We start from the raw sequence: 24,387 nt of genomic DNA on the forward strand, positions 1-24,387 counted from the left end.
ACAATTTTTTTTTAAAAATCTCTTCTTTGGGTCCTTGGTCATTATAATTATACAGCATTTGATTTCTTTTTTGTTGTTGGCCTTTTCAGTTACATTGTTGCAGTCTCTGTGTAAATTGTATTCCTGGTTCTTATTTTACTTTGCATCAGTTGTATGTCTTCCCATGCTTCTTTATCTTTTTCCTAGTCATAATTTCTTACAGTACAATAATATTCTGTTTTGTTCATTTACCACAATGTGTTTAGCTATTCCCCAGTTAATGGACATCTACATTTCAACAAGCATTTCTTCAACATCCACTATATCGAAGACACCCCTCCAAGTGTTGAGGATAGACTGACAAAACAGTCCCTATTCTCAAGCAGCTGCTTTCCTACTGGAGAATTGTAGTATGTAAACCTGCAAGTATTTAACTACTGGTGACTGAGGAAGGAAAGAACCGTAGCTATGAGGGGAGGAGTTAGGGAAGGTTTCTTATAAAAGACGGTGTGTTCAGTTAAACTTTGAAGGAAGCTAGAGTATCTAAGAGGGCAGGAATTCTTTTTGCTTTTTCTTTGTATCTCCACTTAGCACAGTGCCTGCAACATGTTGTTTGCCCTTCATTCTTGAAGAGGACCACGACGTCAGGGAGGTGATGCCATGATATCCAAGTGAGTTGGATTTAAGTAAGGGAGGGCTATGCAAAGTCACCAGCCTCACTTTCTCCTCTGGAGCTATCTGGATCCAGTGGCAAGATATAGATCAAGTTGCCTGCAACATAGTAAACACTTAATAAACACTAATAGATCGATTGATAAGAGAGGTGAGGTGGAAGTACATTCCAGGCATGGGGGACTGCTTATGCTACATAATGGGAAATGGAATGTTGAGTTCATGGAATAGCAAGGACAGTTTAGCTGGTATGTAGAATACGTAAAGAAGAGTAATATGAAATACACAGGGATACTCAGTGAATATTTGTCGCTTGAGTGAATATATTTGAATCTAACAATAGCCTCGGGAAGTAGTTAGAGCAAGAATAATCCCCCCCTCCCATTTCATGGATGAGGATATTGAGACACAAGGAGCTAAAGTGACTTGACCGGGATTCTCTAACTGGTACCAGAGCTGGATTTAGTAAGTAAATCAGCATTTAAACATCTATTATGTGCCAGGCACTGTGCTAAGTGCTGGGGATACAAGGCAAAGGCAAAAAACAGTCTCTACTCTCAAGGAGCTCACAGGCAGATCTCTCAACTCTTGGTCTGTATATTATTCTATACCAGCAATTCTCAAACTTTTTAGTTTCAGGACCCCTTTAGACTCTTAAAAATTATTAATGATCACTTGTTTGTATTTGTTATATCTATTGCCATTTACCAAGTTAGAAATTAAAATGTCTTAGTATTATTCTAGAAATAGTTTTAACTCAAAGACCCTCTGAAGGGGTCTCAAGGACTCCCAGGGGTCCCTGGACCACAATTTGAGAACCACTGCTTTATTATCATAAAGTGTTCTGGGCTGTAACTAGGGCAGGGCCATGGTGCTTTGATTAGGATGAAATATTTAGAGATGACCAACAACACCACCTTGGAGTATATTTTTCTCCTTCTTAGTATTACTCCTGATAGTTGCCTTGTTCTACAGGCACTTCCTGTCCCCTCCAGTAGTTTAGAAACCTCTCAGTTTCCTGTGACAAATTTTTTTTTGCACCTGCAAGGCCACCCTGCCCCATTCTCCTCTCCAGTAGGAACCAGTCCTTCAGTAGCTGGACCTTGTAGTGTTAGGGAGTGTGCTCCTATTTCTTCTATTTCTCTAGGCTACCATGCACATGAGTTTCCTACCACTACCCAGTGTGCCCCAGGTGTAAAAAATACTAGTTATGGTGCTAGGTAATACTCATAGAGAATGAGCTCCTTATAGTGAGAAGCTTGCTAATAGCTTGGCCTGAGCCACAGGGACTGAAATATTTCCTTCATAAAGCCCAGAAAATCCTCCACTCCCACATGGAAAGCATCAGGCTGTGTTTTGGTGATGACACTCTACTGCTGTAGCTGTTGAAGGGTCTGAACCTGACTCTGATATGCTTACAGATGGGGGCCAGTGTCTGCTCGATTGTGGGTGGCCTTAAGAGTAAGGTGGGGGATGACCCTGAGAATTACAATGAAGTCTTCCACTTCATTCAGAATTGAGTTTCTCCAAGGAGGCCCAGAGGACCTCCCACATGGGTCTCCTGAGGAGCTGGTAAAGGAAATAGATTCTTTCCAAAGCACATAAGTGAAAGGAAGATGGTGTCCAGGCAGCAGCTTCAGCCAAGTTGGCTCCAAAAATGAGGGATGGAGCGGGAGTAGCACAAAAAAAAAAAACACTGCCTAGAAACATTCCTGGGGATACAAAGAGTAGAGAGCTAGAAGCTCCCCTGAATTAAATGATAAAGCTCATGCATTCCATCTACCACCATCTGTATCCTCACTGTTGATCAGCTGAGCAGGCAACAGATTCTGTCCTGAAACTTTCTTTTCCCTCATCATATGTGGAATCTGACTGGACTTGAAAGTGGGGACAGAGAAGAAAAAAAAACAAAAAACAAACCTCTAGGCTGCCTTCAGGGAGGTATCATACTGTAGCTGCCTATACTGGTTAGTTAATTAATTCAACAAACATTAGCTAATCACCCCCTCGAAGTTCCTCCTTCAATATTTCATTGTGGCATCCCCTTATTTTCCAGCTCTTTGCTGCTGTAAAGAGCCCCTGTATCTCCTGACAGAGAGGTGATGGACTGCACATGCAGAATGAGACAGATATTTTTGGGTATGGACAAAACACATGGAAAGTGTTTTGCTTAATTCTGCATATTTGTTAGTGTGGGGGAGGGGTAGGAAGAGAAAATACACTTTTGCTAGTTGAAAAAATTTAATTAATTAAAAATTACTGTTTTATGTGTAATTGGGGAAAAAATAAAATATTAAATCACAAAAAATTACTTCATTGTGGCACAGAGTTGACACTGGGTTCTCAAACACTATGCCAATATGGAATGCAAAGTCTGATATAGGCTTGGTGACAATCTTTATGTCTTTCAGTTGAAGATCATGCCAATGAAATTTAATGAGTCTTTATCACCAAAGGATTGATCAGAAGATGGACAAAGTAGTGAGTAGAGCTTGGAGTCAGGAGGATCTGAGTTCAAATTCTGCCTCAGATACTTACTAGCCATGTAATCCTGGGCAGGTCACTTATCCTTCTATGCTTCAGTTTCCTCATCTGTAAAATGAGTTGTTGGTTTTGATGGCTTCTAGCAAATATTGTATCCAGTTCTTCATCTACAATGGGTGGGGAGCCCTTTGAGGGCCACCCTTGAGGCCTTGAGGCCACAGGTTCCCCACCCCCAATCTATGACCTTATGATTACATGAACTTGGCATGGAGGTGACCTTGAGCCCTTGAGAATGATTCTGACAGAATAGAAATCCTAGCAGTTTCTTTTGCGATGAAAAGGTTCTTTCAAATGTGGACCTGGCATATTATTCTAAGGACTAACCCAGCTAAGTATAAAAAAGCCAGTCATTGGAAAGATAGCCACTAGATGATGAATTTTTTGACCATGGAAACCCAAGAAACAAAGATTGACTTCGGCCACCTTCCACTTCCTTGGTGGGGGTGATGGGATGGGGAGAAAAGGGCCAGGATGGTGTTATAATTCAGAGTTTTAATATCATAAATAAACATTAACATAATTATTGAGTTTCTAAATGTGAGATCTGTATCCAATGATACTTTACCAATCAAGATGTTATCATAACATCTGAACTACTTTGATATTGACGTTCCCCAAACAAGCAAAACCAGAAAACAAAGGGGAGCTGCAGCTAACTGGAAGGATTATAGAGTTAGTTAGAGCTGGAATGACTCACTTCTTCCCCTTTAGAGAGGAAGACAAAGGAGTAGGCTGTGTTCATTTTATTGTACTCCCAAAGGCAACAAGAAACATCATTTCACAGAACATTTGATCATCTCATGATAACATAACCATGAAGATAATTGCAGCCCGGTGCACTAACATCTACAGAGGATCAATAGGGGATAGGGACTGGACCGATGGTTTCATTGATATGGAGATTTCCTGGATGGAAATACTCTCTCTACCAATGTAGACCAGCAACTTACAGTGTTAGAAAGTTACTTAGTTCCCTAGCTCTGATTCTGATGACTCTGGATTTTGCTACCATGCTTCAGATGCCTTTTCACTCTGGGAAGTTCCCTTATCCCCTGAGGAAGAACATCCCTTCACCCTGTGGTCTCCTTTTTTCCCTTGGTGAATTCCTACTGGAACATCCATTTTGAGGAAAGTTCCAGATCAGCCATCCTTCACTCTTCTTTTAGCATTTGACCCTGCTTCTGACTCTTTACAGTTTGCTACCACAACCGTTTGTGGGTAGCTCTCCTCCTTTGCAACTTCCTTTTATGTGTTGTCTTTCTACTTTAGAATATAAGCTCCTTGAGGGCAGGAACTGTTTTTCTTTTTGCTTCTCTTTGCATCTCCATTACTTAGGACTGTGCATGCAACACAACAGATACTTAATGTGAAGAGAACACTGAAAGGTAAAGTTACTTGCCCTGGGTCATATGGCCAGTCAAGCAAGACTTGAATTGAGGTCTTTATGTCTTTGAATTCATCTCTCTACCCACTTTGCCACATTGCCTATATTCACAGAGGTGGTCAACTAATTAATCTATACATTTTATATGTATGTGTGTGCATATAATATTATAAAATTTTCCAATGTGTGTGGGTTTCTAGGGATATATACACACACACATAAATACTTATACACAGATGTCACTTACGATGTATATCATATTTAATATGTTTAAAATACTATATAATGTATATGTATGTACACATATATAGACATATGTATATAATATATAAGGAGGTAACCTTTTCAAATTCATCTTTGATTATTCCACAGGGCCTACAACTATGTCTTGCACATAGCTAATAATAGCTAACATTTGACACTTTAAGGTTTGCAAAGTGCTTTACATGTATTGTTTTATTTCATCCTCATAACAGCCCTGTGCAGCAAGGTGCTATTTTTCTCTCTGTATTACAAATAAGGAAACAGAGGCTCAGAGAGGTATAATGACCTGTCGAGGTCATGAAAATAGTAAACATTCCAGGTGGATTTCATATCCACGTCTTTTGGATACCAAGAACAGCACCACGCCCACTATACCATGATGCTATGATGCCTCTCGGATATAAAGAGAAATGGAAAAGTCACAAGGGGGCGGTGCTGGTGAACCATGGGGCTGTCTAGCAGTGGGCTAAAGTCCAACAACAATGGCCAGTGTCTACACTGTTCCTATTGACAGGTGGTTTATTTTCATGGATGGTTGCTGTCATCATTCAAGGTTTTTTATGCATCAGAATTGATTTTCATGCAACAAAGGGGTTTGTTGACCCTGTCAAAGTACTCATTATTGTCACATATTATCCAGCTGGTACAGATTGGCTGGAAGATTAAAGCAGGGAAAGCAAGGGAATCTACTTGGAATCAACAATTAGGGACAAGATCTAATAATAATAATCATTAGCATTTATGAAGCACAAAGCTATCTAAGGTTTGCAAAGCTCTTTCCCTATGTTATCTCATTTGATCCTTGCAATAGCCCTGTGAGGTAGGTACCATTATAATCCCAGTTTTGCCAATGAGGGCAATGAGGCCAAGAGAGTTTGAATGACTTCCCCAGCATCACGTGACTTGTGGCTCCTGGCTAAGACAGGATTTGAACTTGAATCTTCCCCATTCCAAGTTCAGTGCTCTATCCATTATGCCACCTAGCTGACTTTAAAACAGTGACATTGGCTCCCCAAATTTGCTAAGTTTCTGAGATACATCTTTTGTGTTGATTAACTAATTCTTAGTTCAGAATGTCAGGTGTTAAGATAAAGTTATCCAGGCTTGTGATAAGCCAGATCAAATTGTCTAAGCCTTAGGGATCCCTGCCTGCATAGTAGAAACAATCCATAATTAGACCCTCCACTTATAAAGTCAGTGATTGTGACTGCCCAATATTTCACTTTTAGTACTTTTTTATGGCCTATTTTAAATATAGTACAGTGTGTTGTTAGAGGTTGTTGTGGAAATTTTTTCCAGTATAGGTTGGACTAGATGGCTACTGAAATTCTTTCCAGGTCTCAAATTCTGTGATTCTTTGGCTGTGGGATTGCAGATTTCAAACTTGGAAGGGCCTTTGGGTGGGTCCTCCAGTTCAACTCATTTTATAGATGAGGAAACTGAGGCCCAGAAAGGGTAAGTGACTTGCCTAAGCTCACACAGCTGGTAAATAGCAGAACCGGGATTTGAACGTAGTCCTTTTTCCACTGCACCTCCATCTTTGTCTCTGTCTCTGTCTCTGTCTCTCCTCTCTCCTCTCTCTCTTTTCTTCCCTCTCTCCCTCCCTCCTCTCTTACTCTCTCTCTTTTCTCTTTCCCTTTCATAGATGTAGATAATACTATCTATATATCTATAATGTTCTCTATATAAATATGTAGATCACACTACCTCTATATTTTATACACACACATATAGGCAGTGTCTTATTTGTTGTGTACATATGTGTATAGATAGAGAGACAGTGTTGCATGTATATATAATATACATACATACAATATATAATGTATATATACAATATATATAGAAAATATATCTAGAGAGAGGCATATATATTATATAATAATATAATACTGCACATATAATTAGGACTTTAAAGCTTTAAGAATCCTTAAAAATAATATATTACAATCTCTTCATTTTATGAATGAGTAAACTGAGGTGAAGGTGGAGGGTGGGTAGGAGGAATCTCTCTTAAGATACACAAGTTAGTAAATAGCTGAGTCCTTCTCTAACCCTCTAGCTACAAATCCAATGTTGCTTCCCTGATACCACCAGGGGCTACCATTTTCTTCAGGGGAATATACCTCTGATTTTATTATGGCAGCCAGTAGGAAAAGAAGAGATTCAATGAACCGAAATTTGTTTTTCAGCATACGTTGCTGGGTGGTGCTCTATTGAGAATGGTAGGCAAGGGATACCACAACGGGGCAGTGTACATCAATGATAGCATTGCATCAGCCACTTGGATATGCTTTTCACTATTAAGAAAGCAGAAATGAACAAAATCCCAAATTATTCAATACCTGCCTGGTATGTAGCCCACAGGAAAGAATTTATAGCACCTTTTTGTATTTGTGGTCAGAATTACTGAGGATGTGGTGAAGTCAGGATGAGTATCAACAGCTATAAAATAGATTTGTGTTTTCTTTCTGCAAAATCCATTTGAACTCTGTGGCTTAGTTCATGTGGCTGGAACTAAGGATTAGTGCAGTGGCCCCTGGGTAGCACTTCAATTTGAGTTATTAAGGGCTCTGTCACTGTTAGCAAGAAGCTAACTAGTGAGTATGAGGACCTTGTTTTGACCTCAGATGTCTGTCATTTCTCAAATAGTCATGAGACTGGGTTTTTAGTATCACTATTGGCCTAGGAGGTCTTCTCCTAAAAGGGTCTTCTGCTCTGGATTCGACCTGGGGCAGCCTGAGCCTGGATGGAAGGAATCAGGTTATTTTTGCTCTTTCTAGCTTGTTTGACCCCAACCTCAAACTAGAACTTCAGGGGAAATCTCTAAACAAAACTTAAGTATGGCCCATGTCTAGGGTCTCCTCCTATGCCTCTTCTTATGGCTTAAGGGGTGGAGGAGAGTTTCTGCAGCCAGTCATCTTTAATTCAATCCAGTCATGGGGACCCAAGGACCAGTTAGAAGTTAGTGGGTATGTATGTCCTCTAGATAGGAGCCAGAGCACATACCCTCAGAGAAAAGGGCCAGAACACATGCCCAGCTCCATGAGAAGTACCCAGTCTACCCCGACTACACTAGTAAAAATGGAAACTTCTTCTTTCTTAGAATCCTTTCATCCCATGGCCCTAAAGTAGGCTGATTTCACAAGCATGCATGTTTTCCTGGACCTTCATGTCTGCTTTCCCACTCCCCTTGCCCCCAAGTTTCAATTCAATTCAACACACATTTGCTAACCTAAAATGACCAGAATTTAAGTATACTTTTAAAGATTGAGCTGTCAACTGAGGCAGTGCATTTGCTCATACTAGGGATACTGGAGTTATCTGTGTACTAGAAATAGTAGGATGAAACTTTGTATTTCAAAATAAAATATCTGTTTATAATTGTATTTAAAGCACATTTGTATAGAGAGGAGAAATTGTAGAAAAATTACAAAGAATCACAAAAGAAGAGAGAGAGAGGGAGAGAGAAGGAGGAAGAGACGGGGAGGGAGGGAGGGAGGGAGGGAGAGAGAGAAAGAGAGGGAGAGAGAGAGAGAGAGAGAATGAGAGAATATATTTGAAATGATATAGTACTGAAGAAGACTATAGGGGATGGAATAAAGAAGAGACATAGAAAGAAAGGCCACATTATCAGAGACTGGAAGAAAGGTGGAGAAAGTGGGTACAATGGCAAGGCTTTTGAAGTGAAGGGAAGGGAAGGAGGGCACTGCCTTCCCAATGGCTTCAATATTTTCAGTAAAATAAGAGGAATGGTCCTCAGCTGAAAGGCTTGGGGAGAAAAGAGGTTTGGAAGAGCTTCTGTGGGAATCACTTCGGGAATCAATTTTGTTGTTGCCATTTAGTTGTTTAGTCCTGTCTGACTCTTCATAACCCCATTTGGGATTTTCTTGGTGAAGATACTGGAGTGGTTTGCCATTTCCTTCTCCAGTTCAGGGAATCAATTAGAGAGGAATAAAAGAATTGCTTTGCTGTGGTACAGGATTCAGTTGAAGTCAGATAACATGAATTTGTAGTGTGCCCACCCATCAGCACAGTCATGTGATTTCTTCTAGCCCTGTGAGCGATAAGTGAATAGGAATGGAGGAAGTGAGTGCTGGAAAATTGAAGGAAGAAAGCGATGCCCACGATGAGACAGCTGAAAAATGCCTTGTAGTTCAGATATATGGAAGGGAGAGAGCATTTCCAGCTGGGATCAGGGAAGCCTTCATGGGGGGAGGGGGACAAAGTAGGTAGCATTTCAGCGGCCTTGAAGGTTGGGTGGGAATTGGATAGGCAGAGCTCAGAAGGGAAGACATCACAGGCAATGGGAACAAGGTGAACAAAAGTAGAGAGATGGGGAACCATGGGTCATTTTCAGGGAACATGTGATTCAAGCATAGGGTACACGAAGGAGTATGACACATAAGATGAGACTGGAAAGGTAAATAGAATCCAAATTATAGATGAAGACTGTATTTTTCCAATGGAAATAGGGAACCACTGTAAGTTTTTGAGGAAATGAGTGACAACCAGACTTGTTAACCAGAAAATTTATTCTAGCAGTAATTGTATGGAGGGTGGATTAGAGTAGGGAAAATACTGCAAAATCAACCTCAGGGACCTACTGCCCATCCCCTATTCAGCCCTAGAGATGGCAGCAGCCTGAGCAAGGGTGGATCAGCAAGAGTTCCTTAGAGGTAACTACGTGACCCAGTGAACTGAGCACTGAGCCTGGCATCAGGAAGACCTCAGTTCAAATCAGCCTCAGATACTTCCTAGCTGGGTGACCCTGGGTAAGTCACTTAATCTCTATCTGCCTCAATCTTCTCATTTATAAAATGGAGATCATAATAGCACCTACCTCCCAGGACTGTTGTGAGGACCAAATTAGATAATATTTGCACAGTGCCTGGCACATAACAGTTGCTTACCAAATAGGGCAGTTAGGTGGCACAGCGGATAGAGTGCCAGGCCTGGAGTCAGGAAGATTTACCTTCCTGAGTTTAAACCTGGCCTCAGACACTAACTAGCTGCATGATCCTGGGCAAGTCACTTAACCCTTTTGCCTCAGTTTCCTTATCTGTAAAATAAGCTGGAGAAGGAAATGGCAAAAATTCCAGTATATTTGCCAAGAAAATCCCAAATGGGGTTATAAAGACTCTGACACAACTGAAAAAAGACAAAAACAAAACAATAAACATTTATTTTCTTCCTTCCTGGACCCCAAGTGTTTGGACTCAGCTGTGACCAGGTAATGATAGATGCAAGTTAAATTTTCTCAAACATGTGACCCCAGAAAAAGAGACCTTCATGGCCAAGTGGTGATGAGTGGGGGTGGGGTTCTTCAACTCCAACCTTCTGGATAGAGGAAAGGGGTTAGTTTCTGGTGAGTAGGGAGAGTCAGCTTTCCAGTGAGAGCAAAGATGAGGGAGAGTATTCCTGAGTAGCACTGACCTCTCAGGGAGAAGAGGATCACCCACATGGACTGATAGTTGGAGGGGCAGCAAAGGGCTGAGCCATTCAAAGGAGATTAGCATCATAGGAGCCAAGGTGGTTTAAGAAGTAGAAGGGAAAGTCATTTAATCCAGTCCCCTCATTTTTGCAGATAAGGAAACTGAGGTCCAGAGGTAATTTATCCATGGTCCCAGAGGTAATTGTCAAAAGGGGGGTTTGAGTCTGGGTGTCAGATTCTAGAGGTCAAGTGCTCACTCTCCTACACATTTCCGTACTACTGTGAGCTATTTGTCTAGCACAGGGCTTCCAAAACCCTTTTTGTGTCATGGACCCCTTGGTCAATGAAAGTGTACCTTTTGGTGAAGTTTATGGATCCCTTCTTAGAAAAAATATTTGTTGTCTACACTCGCAACTGAAGAAAAGGCTGAATTTCAGTTATAGATCACTGAAAATAAAGATATAATTTTTTCCCCATCCAAGTTCATGGATCCCCTGGCTTCCACGATGCATTGTTGAATCATGTTGAGTCCACCAGACAGCCACATTTCTCATGTATTCAGACAACTAGGTTCTTGTCATCACGAGTTTTCACTTTTGCCTTAGTTTTAGTTTTTATTTAGTTTTACTTAGGCTTTAGTTCTGGAATGCCCTGGTGTTGTCATGAGTGACATGGTCCTGAGTTCTAACATTAAACTCTTAATGAGCGGAGGGAAAGCCAGGCTCCATTGGCTCCATTGCCAAAGCCACAGGGAAATAGGATTTAAATTTGGTCTGAGCACAGTCCTTATTCCCTGATGTTTCAAATGGTACTGGGAAACTTTATGGCCCCTAAAAATGTAGTTCCCTAATTTATTTTTAAAAATTCCCCAATTGAGAGTATTTAATGAATTAAAAACAAAAACCCTATTTCCCATATCATATTCAAGAGCTTTTTGTAAACCCCACTAGGAACTTAGAGAAAAAAATGTGTGGAGATGGAAGGGCTCAAAAGTAAAAATAAGCCTAAATAATATCTCAGAAAATTATAAATTGTAGATTCAGGAAATGGAGAAGACAAGTCAAGTTTTTTCCTACCTATATTATAGCTTTCATGGAAAGGAAAAGAATCATAAAGTTCTCTGAAGTTAAAATTAGACTCAACATATAGTTTGCACCCGAAAATATGAAGTTTCACATCAATTTAAAATTCATGAACTTCCAGCATGATATCCTCTGGGATGACCACAGGCCCTTTAAAACCCAAACCAGAAGCAGAGCGTGCCTTCTGTGTGGTCCTAACAAATCCAAAAGGGGAGAAAGGATTTCCTCGGAGTTACCAAAAAAAATGATAAAATGAACTTCTCTGGCAGGAATTTAGAGCTGGAATACAAAGCCTGAATACCAGGCCATCAGTCTTCTCACCTGATCCCTGGAGAAGAGAAGATTTTAGGAGCATCTCTGCTGGAATAGTTACTGAAAACAATTCCATTCAAAAAGCAATGGGCTCAGTAGTAGGTATACAAAGGCAAAAATAAAATAGTCTGAGCCCTCGAAGAGCTTACTAAGGTTACTAAGGGAAACAAGACATATCACTGCCATGTATCTGAATGGCAAAAAGTTTGGGCTACCTATACACATAAGGATAATTACCCACAGCTACTACCCAAGCAAGCCCTGGAGTCTTTGAAAAGAGAGCCCTCTCTGTCCTCCAGAGAGGACATCTGGAGGCATCTGAGTGATGAGAAGAAAAAGAGCTGATTAAGAAGGAGCTTTCCAAAAATGGCCTTACTTTTTTTTATTAAAATGTGGGGCAATGAGAAAATTGGGGGAGGGGGAGCCATGGAAAAGTTGAGAAAGGATGAAAACACTTGGAAAAGCTGATGAGATAAATGAGATAGTGAGTTAATTAGGGATGTGTAAAAAATTGCCTTGCAGCAGTGAGGACCCAGTTTGAAGTTCCATTCCAATCCAATAAACAGTTATTAAGCCCTTACTGTGTCAGATACTGTGCTAAGCACTAGCTATACAATTAACAAAAAGGAAGACAGTTCTTGCCCTCAAGGAGGTTACAATCTAATGGGGACAAAAAAGACACAAAAGGAGGCAGGAAAGTGGTGGTGGGGACATCAGGGGACTCCTAGAATGGGGAGGTCCTCTTGTTCCATGGAGTTGAAACCAGGCAGAGAAATAGATACATAGTAGAAGTGTGCCCAGAAGTCTAGTTTCCTTATATAAAGGAAGGTATTGGGAGAAGTTTGATATTTCCCTCTCCAGTTCTCCAATCAGAGGGGAAAGGAGGATGAGGGAGGTGGTGGCAGTCAAGGCTTGAGTTAGCTGCATGGTGATGAGGTTGTGTGGAACGATAACAGATTATAAGATAAAGGAATTTCAGAAATCCTGAACTTGGAATGTTGTCGGGAATGGCAAGATTAAGGGTGTAACAGTCTCTTTGTATAGCTGAGGTGGGTGGAGGAATATCATGGGAAACGAATAACTTAAGAGAAGTTAGGGTTTTTGAGGGAGTCTCCATATATATGTTGAAATTCCCTAATGTGGGGGCAGGAAAGAATGAGTCAGGCACTGAACCCCTTGTGAAAAGAGAGCGTCGGAACAGCTAGGTGGCACAGTGGATAGAACACTGGCCCTGAAGTCAGGAGGACCTGAGTTCAAATCTGGCCTCAGACAAAACACTTGATACTTACTAGCTGTGTGACCCTGGGCAAGTCACTTAACCCCAATTGCCTTAAAAAAAAAAAGAAAAGAAAAGACTGTCTTGGAGATTGAAAGGCAACACAATATTGAATGATAAATATAGATTGAGTGAACCTCAAAGGAGAAGAGGTTACTTAGGGCTGGAGGGAGATCCTAGAAGTGGCAAGGAATGTCCCAACTCTTCCACCACAACCACTGAGCTGGAGGTGGGGAGTGGTATGGGGGAAAGACCAATCAAGGCAGGAAAGGGTGGCCAGGGAAACCCAGGAAGGAGCCATGTCTCAGTGATTAAGTGCAGAAAAAAAAAAATATGGAAGCAGTGAGACAGCATCACCCATAACTGTGCTACTACCCCCATTGTTCTGAACTCTGAAATTCTCTCTGATCACAACCTTCTGTCCTCCCTCCTAATCCTCTGTTTTCCTCATTCACCCTAAATCTAATCTTTGTCCTCATTGAAATTCCACATTCTTTTACATCTTCTTATTCTTCCAATCAATTACCCTTATTCTTCTCTTCCTCTTCTTCTTTAATACTCTTGCTTGGCAGGGCCATCTCCAGTCATCCTGATCTAAATCTTGCCACTGGACCCAGATGGCTCCAGAGGAGAAAGTAAGACTGGTGAATTTGCATAGCCCTCCCTCACTTAAATCCAATTTTATGGTATCTCCTTCCTGATGTCATGGTCCTCTTTGAGAATGAAGGACAAACAACAATCAACAATAATAGTCTCGATTTGAGAGTTGACTAGTTTAATTATATATTGTCCTCCACCCTTGATTCTTTCCCTTCTGTCCAATTGCCATTCACACCTTATCAATTAATAGTCTTCAAAGGATCAGCCCTATTATTTATCTTCTCCATTTGTACTCAGGAGCTGATATGTGCCAGCTGAATGTTGCTGAAAGAGATAATCACTATACTGAGTCCATAACAAATTCTCTGCTATCTAATCTCAAATTCTCATTGCTGCACAGTAATCCTTTAATCTTTCTTTGATTAAGTCTCTACTTTCCTGCTCTCAATGGCTGTTCTAAACTTTCACTTCTCTCCTCACACCTCTAGTACTTTTACTCACTCTACCTTCCCCCCACCCCCACCCCAGGACCTTGCCTCTTCTTTTAGTGAGAAAATAGAGGCCGTTTGCCATTAGGTATGTCACCTCCATCCTCCATCTCAGTATCTTTCTCCTTACCGATCCCTTTTCTCCTTTATTGCTGTCTCTGGGGAAGATAGGACCCTATTACTTACCAAGTCAGTCCCTCTACATTTGTCCACAATTCCTCCTTCTCCTTTGTCCTCCAAGAGCTTGCAAGCAGGTTAAATGACTTGCCCAGGGTCACACAGCTAGTAAGTGTCTGAGGCCAGATTTGAACTTAGGAAGATGGGTCATCCTGACTCTAGGCTGGCACTTTATCCACTGCACCACCACCACCACCATCACAACAACAAGAACTTGCCCAATTAATCATTCTTTTTCTCATCTTCAATTTTTCCCTTTATACTGTCTCTATCACTGCCTACAAACATGCTCAGGTCTACCCCATTCTTTTTAAAAAAAATAAATTAAATCACATTTTTTTATTAACAAAGCTCTATCTTCTCTCAATTCCACCTCTCCGCCACCATGGGGGGGGGGGAAGAAGAGAAACAAAACTGTTATAATAAATATGCATAGTCAAGCAAAACAAATTCTTGCATTGACCACTTACAAAAAATAACCGTCTTATTCTGCTCCGAGTCACTTCTGTGTCAGGAGGTGGGTAGCATGGTGATTCATCATTGGTCTTCTGGGATTGTGGCTGGTCATTTTGTTGACCTTAAGTTCTTGATAATTTACTTCATTAAAAAAAAAAACCTCATTCATTCAAGACAAGCCATTGTCTTCTGTCCTTTTACTGACAGATTCCTACAAAGACTCCTCTCCACTATCTCTATTTCCCCACCTTTTAGTCAAATTTAGGGATTTCAAGAAACACAGGCAAACCTCCAATTAATGGATCTCAGCTCACCTGCATTACCATAAACTCACTTCTCAGTTCCTTGCAAACTGGTTCCCAACCCACCTTTCAACTGAAACCATTTTGTGCAAGGATACCAACAATCTCTTAACTGCTAAATTAAATGATGTTTCCTCAATCCTCTTCTTCTTTGACCTCTGTGTAACTTTTTTTAATATATAAAAGTTTATTAAAATCACTTAACACCCTTTAGGTCTTCAAATACAATTACTATATAAATACAACACCAAAGACAACATTTTCATTAAACAGATTAGCTAGATGGATAGGAACTCTTTTAATATATTTCCACATGGGCTTCTTCAATCAACAGACTTATATCCATATCCGGTTATGATAATATTAATTAAAACGTGGTTTTGTTTGTACCACTACTGCAAAAATAGCTGTACATACAGACACTTCTGTACATAGATATACGTGTATCACAGATATCAGATTTAGAGCTGGAAGAGACTTCAGAGGTCGTCTAATCCTATCCTCTCATTTTACAGAAGAGGAAGCTGAGAACCAAGCAGATTAAATGACTTGCCCAAAGTCACACTAGTAGTGTTAGTGTCACAGGCTAGATCTGAACCCAGGTATTTCTAAAGCTATTAGCATGTTTCCACCACTTAATAGGTACTTAATAAATGCTGGTTTCCTTCCTTCCTGTACATATATGGGAGCGGTGACCAGAGAGAGTCACTCTAGTTAAAAGAGTCATAGAGGATGGTGATGTGGCGAGTAAAAATGTAACAAAGGTAAATTGAGGCAAGTTTTCTGGGCAAGACAACAATTTATTAACAGTGATGTGTCTAACTGTTAATAAAATGGGTAACTGGCCGCCTCAGAAAAGCCAGAGATCCGAGCATGACCAATTTATTATTGTTGTTTGTACTTCATTCTCAAAGAGGATCATGACATCAGGAGGATGGTGCCATGACTTGAAAGTAAATTGGATCAGAGTGAGGCAGAGCTGTGCAAAGTCACCAGCCTCACTTTCTCCTCCGGAGCCATCTGGGTTCAGCGGCAAGATATAGATCAGGATGACTGGAGATGGCCCCTGATCAATTTATTAGATAGGCTGGCAATAACCAATAGATTGGTTCAATGGTCTCTTTCAAAGACCCTGAGTGAGGGCTGACAGGTCCTGTCTTTTTTTTTTAATTGGCCTACGTATTTATTAAAGACAATCACTTACACAGCACATTAAAAATATTTTCCTAGCTTACACAAAAGTCTTCTGACATTGGGAATGAAAAATGCCACCACTCAAGCACACAGAAAAAGTTAAAAACCCCCAGCCAAATGGGATTAATCTTGAAATTCAAGCCAATAAGACTGAAGACTAAACGCTTCAGGTCCTGGACCAGGTAATAAAACACTTGCAAACCTTTGGGATCCTTGGGCTGGTTCACATCAATAAAGGAGCCGATTTTTGGATGTAGTAAAAGAAATGTGTTTGTCTCCAGTCACAGTTTCAAGCTCCTACCAGCCAACTCCATCAGGCAGAGGCCACAAAGCATCATCTTCTTTTGTTACCTCCCTGTCATTGATGATTCCCTTCAGTTCCTCCGTCACTCTTTTGTGGACATAAGCCTCTTTTCTTATCATCCCGTCATTTTTGTAATTGCTGTTGTTGGCATACCTCAGTCTTCCGTGCGTCCGAAACTTGAACTCTGAGAACTCGTGGCTAAACTTGCCCTTGTACCCCACGTAGTAGCACCGGTAGAAGTTCCTGGCCCTGGCCAAGCCAAACTGGGCCTGAATCTGTCCAATGCACAGAGGGATGAGGGGCCACACAATCACCTCCACCCTACCAGGCCTTTTAAACCTAGTTGTGTTTTCCTTCTGATGGGCCTGACAACACATCATTTAAACCTCCCTTGCAAAGATAAGACAATTCTGGTTGGTAGACATTTTAATGAGGTGGTTGCTTAAGTGTTAACTTGGCTCTTCCCTATTACTTCCTCATTGGGAAATAGGAGTAATCCTCAGGTGATAAGATTGGTCCGCAGCTGGGGAAAGTGGGTTGGCTTTCAAGTGTGACTGATCACATTCTTCTCTGACAATTATGGAATTCTAATTGTTTTATGGGCCTCAGCCACCTCTAGTAATCTTGGACAGAAAAATCAGAACCACTCCAATCATGATCTCTTCCTTCCCCCTCACCTCCCTCCTCCTCCAGCCACTTTTAGGCCAGCTGGGTGATACAGTGGGTAGAGTGCCAGGCTTTGAGTCAGGAAGACTCTTCTTCCTGAGTTAAAATCTAGCCTCAGATACTCACTAGCTATGTGACCCTGGGCAAGTCACTTAACCCTGCTTGCCTCAGTTTCCTCATCTGTAAAATTAAAAAAAATTCCAATATCTTTGCCAAGAACACCCCAAAAGGGGTCATGAAGAGTCAGATATGACTAAAAGTACTAAATCATTTTACAGATGAGGAGCTGAGGCACACAGGGTCAAATGACCTGTTCAGGGTCACACAGATAGTAAATGTCTGAGGCCAGATTTGAACTCCCTCTGTGTAACTCTTGACACTGTTGACCACCCACTTCCCCAGAAAGTTTCTCCATCTCTAGCTTCTGGGTCTCTGCTCCCCTCTGGTTTTCCTCCTATGTTTCAGACTATACTTTTGTAATCCCCTTTGGTGGATTATCATCTATCTCCTAATGTCTTATCATCATAGGTGCCCTCAGGGTTCTGTGCTGAACCCTATCTTTTTTCTTTCTACATTAAGGGTATAACTTAGGACCCGTGAGCATTTTAATAACTGTATTTGAACAGACTTGGTTTTGTTTGTAATCTTTTTATTTTATGTGTTTAAAAAACATTGTTCTGAGGAGTCCATAGGCTTCATCAGGCTGCCCAAGGAGGTTGTGATGCAGAAAAGAACCCCTGATGTAATATTCTTTCCTTTGGCAATCTCAACTCTTTCCATACTTTCAAGTGTAATCTCTTTTCCATATCTATAAATCCATCCTTAACCTCATTGCTTGCTGTACAGCAATTTCCTTCTGGATGTTCCATAGGTACCTCAGACTCAATATATCCAAAATAAAACTTATTACCTTCCCCAACCCCTCCACAGAGTATCTGTTCAATGGACATGACCCAGGGCTCTCACAGGCTGTGACAATGGAATGTAAATTGGCAAGTCTTTCCTTCTTTCTTTCTTTTTTTTTTTTTGGCGAGGCAATTGGGGTTAAGTGACTTGCCCAGGGTCACACAGCTAGTGAGTATCAAGTGTCTGAGGTCGGATTTGAACTCAAGTCCTCCTGACTCCAAGGCTGAAATTCTATCTACTGTATCACGTAGCTGCCCCTTGGCAAGTCTTTCAAAGCTGGAAAGGCTCTGAGTATGAACAGGAGGTAGAAACAAGATGACCCATGAGGAAAAAGAAGGGTTATGGCATATATTGAAAGAAGGGCTACCCACACTGATAAAATTATAATCTATCAAATTGTTAAGTCCAGGTGATTTGCCAGAATTTATCTAAAGAGATTGAAATTTTACTAATGGCCAAAACACAACACCAAGGCAATCAGAGTTTATTACTGGCAGCTATACCTAATAGAGACAGGAATGCAGGCTAGGTGAGTGATTCCTTAGCTGGTCTTTTTGTTTTGGGTCAAATTAATTTCCCTACTGATATAAAGAGGATTCAGGTAAAGTCTGACTCTAAGTTAGATAGTACGATGATTTGGTCTCTGCCCAGGAATAGGGAGGACAACAACTTAATTTTAGTCTAGGTACACTGCCTAGTTTTTGTTAGCTGTATGTGGCGGCTATGGCTAAAGAGCTGTCGGTCTGTGCCTATCAGGGAGGGGTCTAGACACCATAACTGAGCAGACTAGAGCTAAGATGACTTGTGAGGCTCTGAAGGGATGAGCCCAAGAGCCAGAAGCATGAAATAATGCTTAGCAGAGGCCATGTGTGGCACCAGCAAAGTAATGTACCAGCAGAGACCACATTCCCAGAAGTCACTGGGGCACCAGCAAGAATTGACACACCCACCACCACATGATGGGGATCTAGGGAGTAACGTACTCAACAGAGACACCACACCTAGCCAAGTGCGGGGCCAATGGGAATAGGACCATAACATTAGCAAAAGACATCAGTGGTCCTACAGTGTTAAACTGTGAATCACCCCTTCCTGTGTGCCCCTCATATATGTTCTGTGCATGCTCACTCTCCACAGTGATGGTTCATTCATTCATTCATTCATCTACTCATTCATTCATTTGTTTGTTTGTTTGTTTGTTTATGGGAGAATCTATCCTAAGTTCATGAAGAGTTTCTATTGTAAATGTTCTTATTTCATTAATGCCTTTGCTCTCAACTAGTTGTGTCTTCTGGCTGATTAGAGGAAAGGTAAACAAATCAGTGGGGGCTCAAGAGATTTCATTTTTAGTGAATGCAGTACCCGTAGAGTACCTCCAACTCAGATGTCTCTGGAGGAGAGAGTGAGGCTGATGACTTTGCACAACTCTGCCTCGCTTAAATCCAACTCACCTGCAAGTCAACCCTCCTTACGTCATTGGTCCTCTTTAAGAATGAAGGACGAACAACAATTACAACTTGGAGTTGAGTCAGGGGTGGTGGCCAAGGAGCTACATTGGTATTTGTGGGTTGTTTTGTTTTGATCTATTTTTTTCTCTGGGAACCCTGAGGAATGAAGTATAACATGCTTTATGTCAAAAATCCCAAATGGTAAGTAAAAATGCCCTCATCCCCATCTCCATGATCCGCAGCTAGAGCTAACTGTGAAAATCCCTTCATAATCAGCCCAGCCTCATGGGGCTAAGCCTGGCATTACACAGGGCCTGTGGGAATGTCCCAAGAGAAACATTTCCCTGCCTCAAGAATGCTAGGAGGCTAATTACTATGCAGGCCCCAGGAGAGATTTCCATTTCTCAGGCCTTGAATCCAGACAGTTACTAGGTAGCCAAGGTGTGTGAGGATATTGCTGGATGAGTTGGGCCTCTGCTGGGCCAGGGAGCTGAATGGGGCCTCCTGCCCATGGGATGGTGTGAGGGGGAGGTGAAAGGAGGAGGGAATGGGTGGGAAGGAATGCCATACATTTCTTCTGCTGGATAACATTCTCAGGCCTTATTACTATGGACAGTTTAATTAATAACTGTCCACGTCTTGTCATTTATCATTAGCAAAATCAGAGGTTGGGGTGGGACTGAGGGGTGTGGGGGGTCGGTGTCTAGAGAGACCCTCCAAACACAAGCCGCCCAAATAAATTAAAAGTTTATCCATCAATCTTACTGGACTGCAGGTGTCGTCAGTCCCAGGTTGTTTTTCTGTAGTTCAAAGACCACTCTTATTTCCTTTTCTGGGCTGCAGCAGCAGCAGCAACAGTGTGTACGAGGGTTTTCTGTACCCCTTAAGTCTCCGGGGAGGATAGGGTGGCCGTTGGAGTTTTTGTTTTGTTTTCGGGCCTGGGATCGGCAGAGAAGGGGTGGATAATGAACTTTTCCAATGAGGCTGTCTGCTCTGTCAATTAACCAGTTCCCAATGGGGATTTTTCAGCACCCAGTAAAGATACTGAAGCCAGGGTCTTGCTAGGACTTAAGAAACACACTGAGGTGTTCATAGCTATAACTGTGTGTTGCTTCTAACACAGGAGACACTGAATATCCCAAATCTGAACTAATGAAACAGGCAGCCATACCCCTACCCCCTCACACTTCCCTTGCACCCTCCCCCAACCCATTTCCTTCCTTCCTCATTAGGCATTTATTTGTGACTGAGAAGGATAAGACAGAGTGCCTGCCCTCGAGGAATTTACAGTCTAATGTCAGAGGATCATAGATTTCAAGCTGGAAGGGGCCATTGAATCCAACCCTTTCATTTTGGGGGGGGGGAGGGGCAAGGCAGTGAGGTTAAGTGACTTGCCCAGGGTCACACAGCTAGTAAGTGTCAAATATTGGAGGTCAGATTTGAACTCAGGTCTTCCTGACTCCAGGGCTAGTTCTCTATCCACTTCACCATCTAGCTGCCTCCCTTTTCATTTTACAGATGAGGAATATGAGGTCCAGAGGTCAAATGACTTGCCCAGGGTCACACAGTTAGTAAGTGTCTGAGGTAGGATTTCAACTCAGGTCTTCTTGACTTTAGACCCACCACTCTATCCTCTGTATCACCTAGCTACATAGGGGAGATAAACATCCCAACAAGCAATTATTAACCACCTACAAAGTACAAGGCATTGTGGTAGGTGCTCAGAATACAAAGACAGAACAGTCCTTGCTATCAAGTTGCTTATACTCTACTGAAGGTGTTCCCAACCTGGGAATATGAGAAGCTTGTCAAGGAGGTAAGAGGAATATTTGGTGAAGGGGTCTATTATCCTTCAGGGGCAGCTAGATGGTACAGAACACAGGGCCTGGAGTCAGGAAGACCTGAGTTCAAATCTGGCTTCAGACACTTACTAGCTGAGTGACCCTGGGCAAGTTACTTAACCCTGTTTGCCTCAGTCTCCTCATCTGTAAAATGAGCTGGAGAAGGAAATGGCAAACCACTCTAGTATCTTCGTCAAGAAACCTTAAATGGGGTCACAAAGAGTCGGATATGACTGAGCATCAACAAATAGATAGCTACAATTCCAACCCCAATACTCATTCTCGAAGATGGGAGAGCAAAGGAGTGATCTCCCAGTCATGGCCATGTTTCTATTCTCCCTAAGCAATGTTGCTTGGAGTGGGGCAGATTCTATCTAAGTAAATCCCAGCACCACATGCCACCCCAGGTCCTGATGGCCTGGTTTAACCCAGTCCATGTGGTAAGTGTAGATGAGAACACCAGCCAAAGCTCTAAGACAATTGAGAGGAGGGAAGAGATCATTTCCCCCATTTTGAAAAACACTTAAAGTTTATAGCTGTGTTGGCCCTTTAAACTCCTCGAAGTAGATGCTTGAGCATTTTAGACATGGCACGTTTCCACATTTCGCTTCCTCAGCTACAGTAGAATGAGATGCTGGCAATATTCCAACTTGGCCAGCCTTTTCTGAAAATGCCCACTAGAACACAACAGTTGCAGTGGGGCTAGCTTTATACATGGCGGTGGGGGGCAGAGGTGGCCATTTGTGTCTAAATAAAAAAGACTTTGTGAAAAGCATGGGGGGTCATGGAAAACACTGGACTTGGGGCAAAGACATTTGGGTTTGGATCCTGGCTCCAACACAGAACATCTGTGAGACTACTAGCAAGTTACTTAACCCCCCTAAGCCTCGGTTTCCTCATCTTCAGAGAGGGGATAATAATGCTTGCACCACCCTCCTCATGGGAGTGTTGAAAGAAGGAAGAAACCAAGCGTGAATTAATAATACCATGTGCCAGGCCCTGTGCTGAGTGCTTGACAAATATTATATCATTTGATCCTCACAACTCTGGGAGGTAGGTGCTATTATTATCCCCATTTTTCAGTTGAGGGAACTGAGGCAGGTAGAAGTGACCCAGGGTCACACAGCTAGTAAGTGGCTGAGGCTGGATTTTAATTCAGGTCTTCCTGACTCCAGGCCTAGTGTTCTAGTCACTGCACCACCTAGCTGCCTCTAGGAAAGCATTTTATATAAAGTGGAACATAAATATAAAATAATGTTAATTAATATGATAACCTACCTACCAGAGGGATGCATAGGACATGGGCATGATGGCACATAGGGCCCACACTGTATACAGTAAATCTATGCTTATTCTACTGGCCATGCTTTTGAATTTTTTAAATTGGGAAGCAAGCCTTTTAGTCCACTTTTGAGGTGACTTAAAAAAAGAAATTCCTTTGGGAGGGTCAACATAGGCACCAATAATTATTCACACTAAAGTGTTTATGACTACTATGTTACTTCCCCAAGAGCAGATTTCTCTGGAAGACAGATTTCTGGGAAGGAGAAGCTGAGAGGTGGATGCACGAGGGTTCTAACACCAAGCCTGCCAAATAATTTTGCCTAAAGCCTTTCCTAGTCCCTGAGTTGTTGGACAAATAGAAGGAAAAATCTAGTAGATATCAGCAGAATGAAAATAGTTGAAGGAAGAGGTTAAGAAGTAAAGCAGAGGGGCAGCTAGGTGGTGCAGTGAATAGAGCTCTGGCCTTGGAATCAGGAGGACCTGAGTTCAAATTCAGCCTCAGACCAAACACTTGACACTTACTAGCTGTGTGACCCTGGGCAAGTCACTTAACCCCAATTGCCAAAAAATAATTAAAAAAAAGTAAAGTGGAAAATTCCATTTAACTGAAGATACTAACCCCTAGATTTAATTCAAAGCAAAGTAAGAAAAAGAAGATTTTGAAAGTTTTTAGTAAAATCAGCAGTTCTCAAACTTTTTAGTCTCGATATCCCATTATGCCCTTGAAAATTATTGAAGGCCTCAATGAGCTTTTGTTTATGTGGGTAATATCTATCGATATTAACCACATTTGAGATTTTAAAAGATAAAATTGTAAAATATTAATTAATTAAAATGTGAATGACAAATTATCGTATGTTAACAGAATGACATATTTTAATGAAAATAACTATATTTTCCAAAACAAAAAAAATTATTGAGAAGAATAGCATCGTTTACATGTTTTACAAATCTCTTTAATATCTGGCTTAATAGAAGACAACTGGATTCTCTTATCTACTTCTGCATTCAAACTGTTGTGATATGTTGTTTTGGTTGAAGTATATAAAGGAAATCTCACTTCACACAGATAGTTGAAAAAGAGAATGATAGCTTAATAGGCAGTCAGCTAGGTGGTGAAGTGGCTAGAGCACTGGATCTGGAGCCAGAAAGACTCCTCTTCATGAGTTCACTCACTAGTTGTGTGACCCTGGGCAAGTCATTTAATCCTGTTTGCCTCAGTTTCCTCATCTGTAAAATGTGCTAGAGAAGGAAATGGAAAACCTCTCCAATATTTTTGCCAAGAAAACTCCAAATGGGGTCACAAACAGACACAAATGAAAAATGACAATGAAATAACATCTTAATGGGCATTAATATCTTAGTGTTATTATGAAAATAGTCTTGACCTTGCAGATTCCTTGAAAGGCTCTCAAGGGGTCCATGAACTCCACTTTGAGAATGCTGTTTTATTTCCTGAAACCAGTCAGCAGTATTTATTGAGCACTCACTGTTTGTAGAGTTTTGTAATCAGGTGCTGTTGGATTTCCTCCCAACTGGTTATCTTTCCCCCTTGGACCTCACTTAGCACTTTGATTACCCTTTATTAGGCATTTATGCATTAGTCAAAAACAAACAGCAAATATTTATTAATTGCCTAATAAGTGCCAGTGCTGGGCTGGGTGATAGAGATATAAAGATTTAAAAAAAAAAACCCAGAACTATGATGTCCTTGTCCTCAAAGACCTTAGAGTCTATTGGTGTGTGTGTGTGTGTGTGTGTGTGTGTGTGTGTGTGT

General features: G+C 41.4%; 1 pseudogene; it reads right to left on the reverse strand.

Annotated features, from left to right (window-relative positions):
• The window catches only part of LOC114049130, a 51,279-nt pseudogene that overhangs the window by 23,503 nt on the left and 3,389 nt on the right, over positions 1-24,387 (reverse strand).

The sequence above is a fragment of the Vombatus ursinus genome, unplaced genomic scaffold (assembly GCF_900497805.2).
Source record: "Vombatus ursinus unplaced genomic scaffold, bare-nosed wombat genome assembly UNPS02014797.1, whole genome shotgun sequence".
Taxonomy (NCBI): domain Eukaryota; kingdom Metazoa; phylum Chordata; class Mammalia; order Diprotodontia; family Vombatidae; genus Vombatus; species Vombatus ursinus.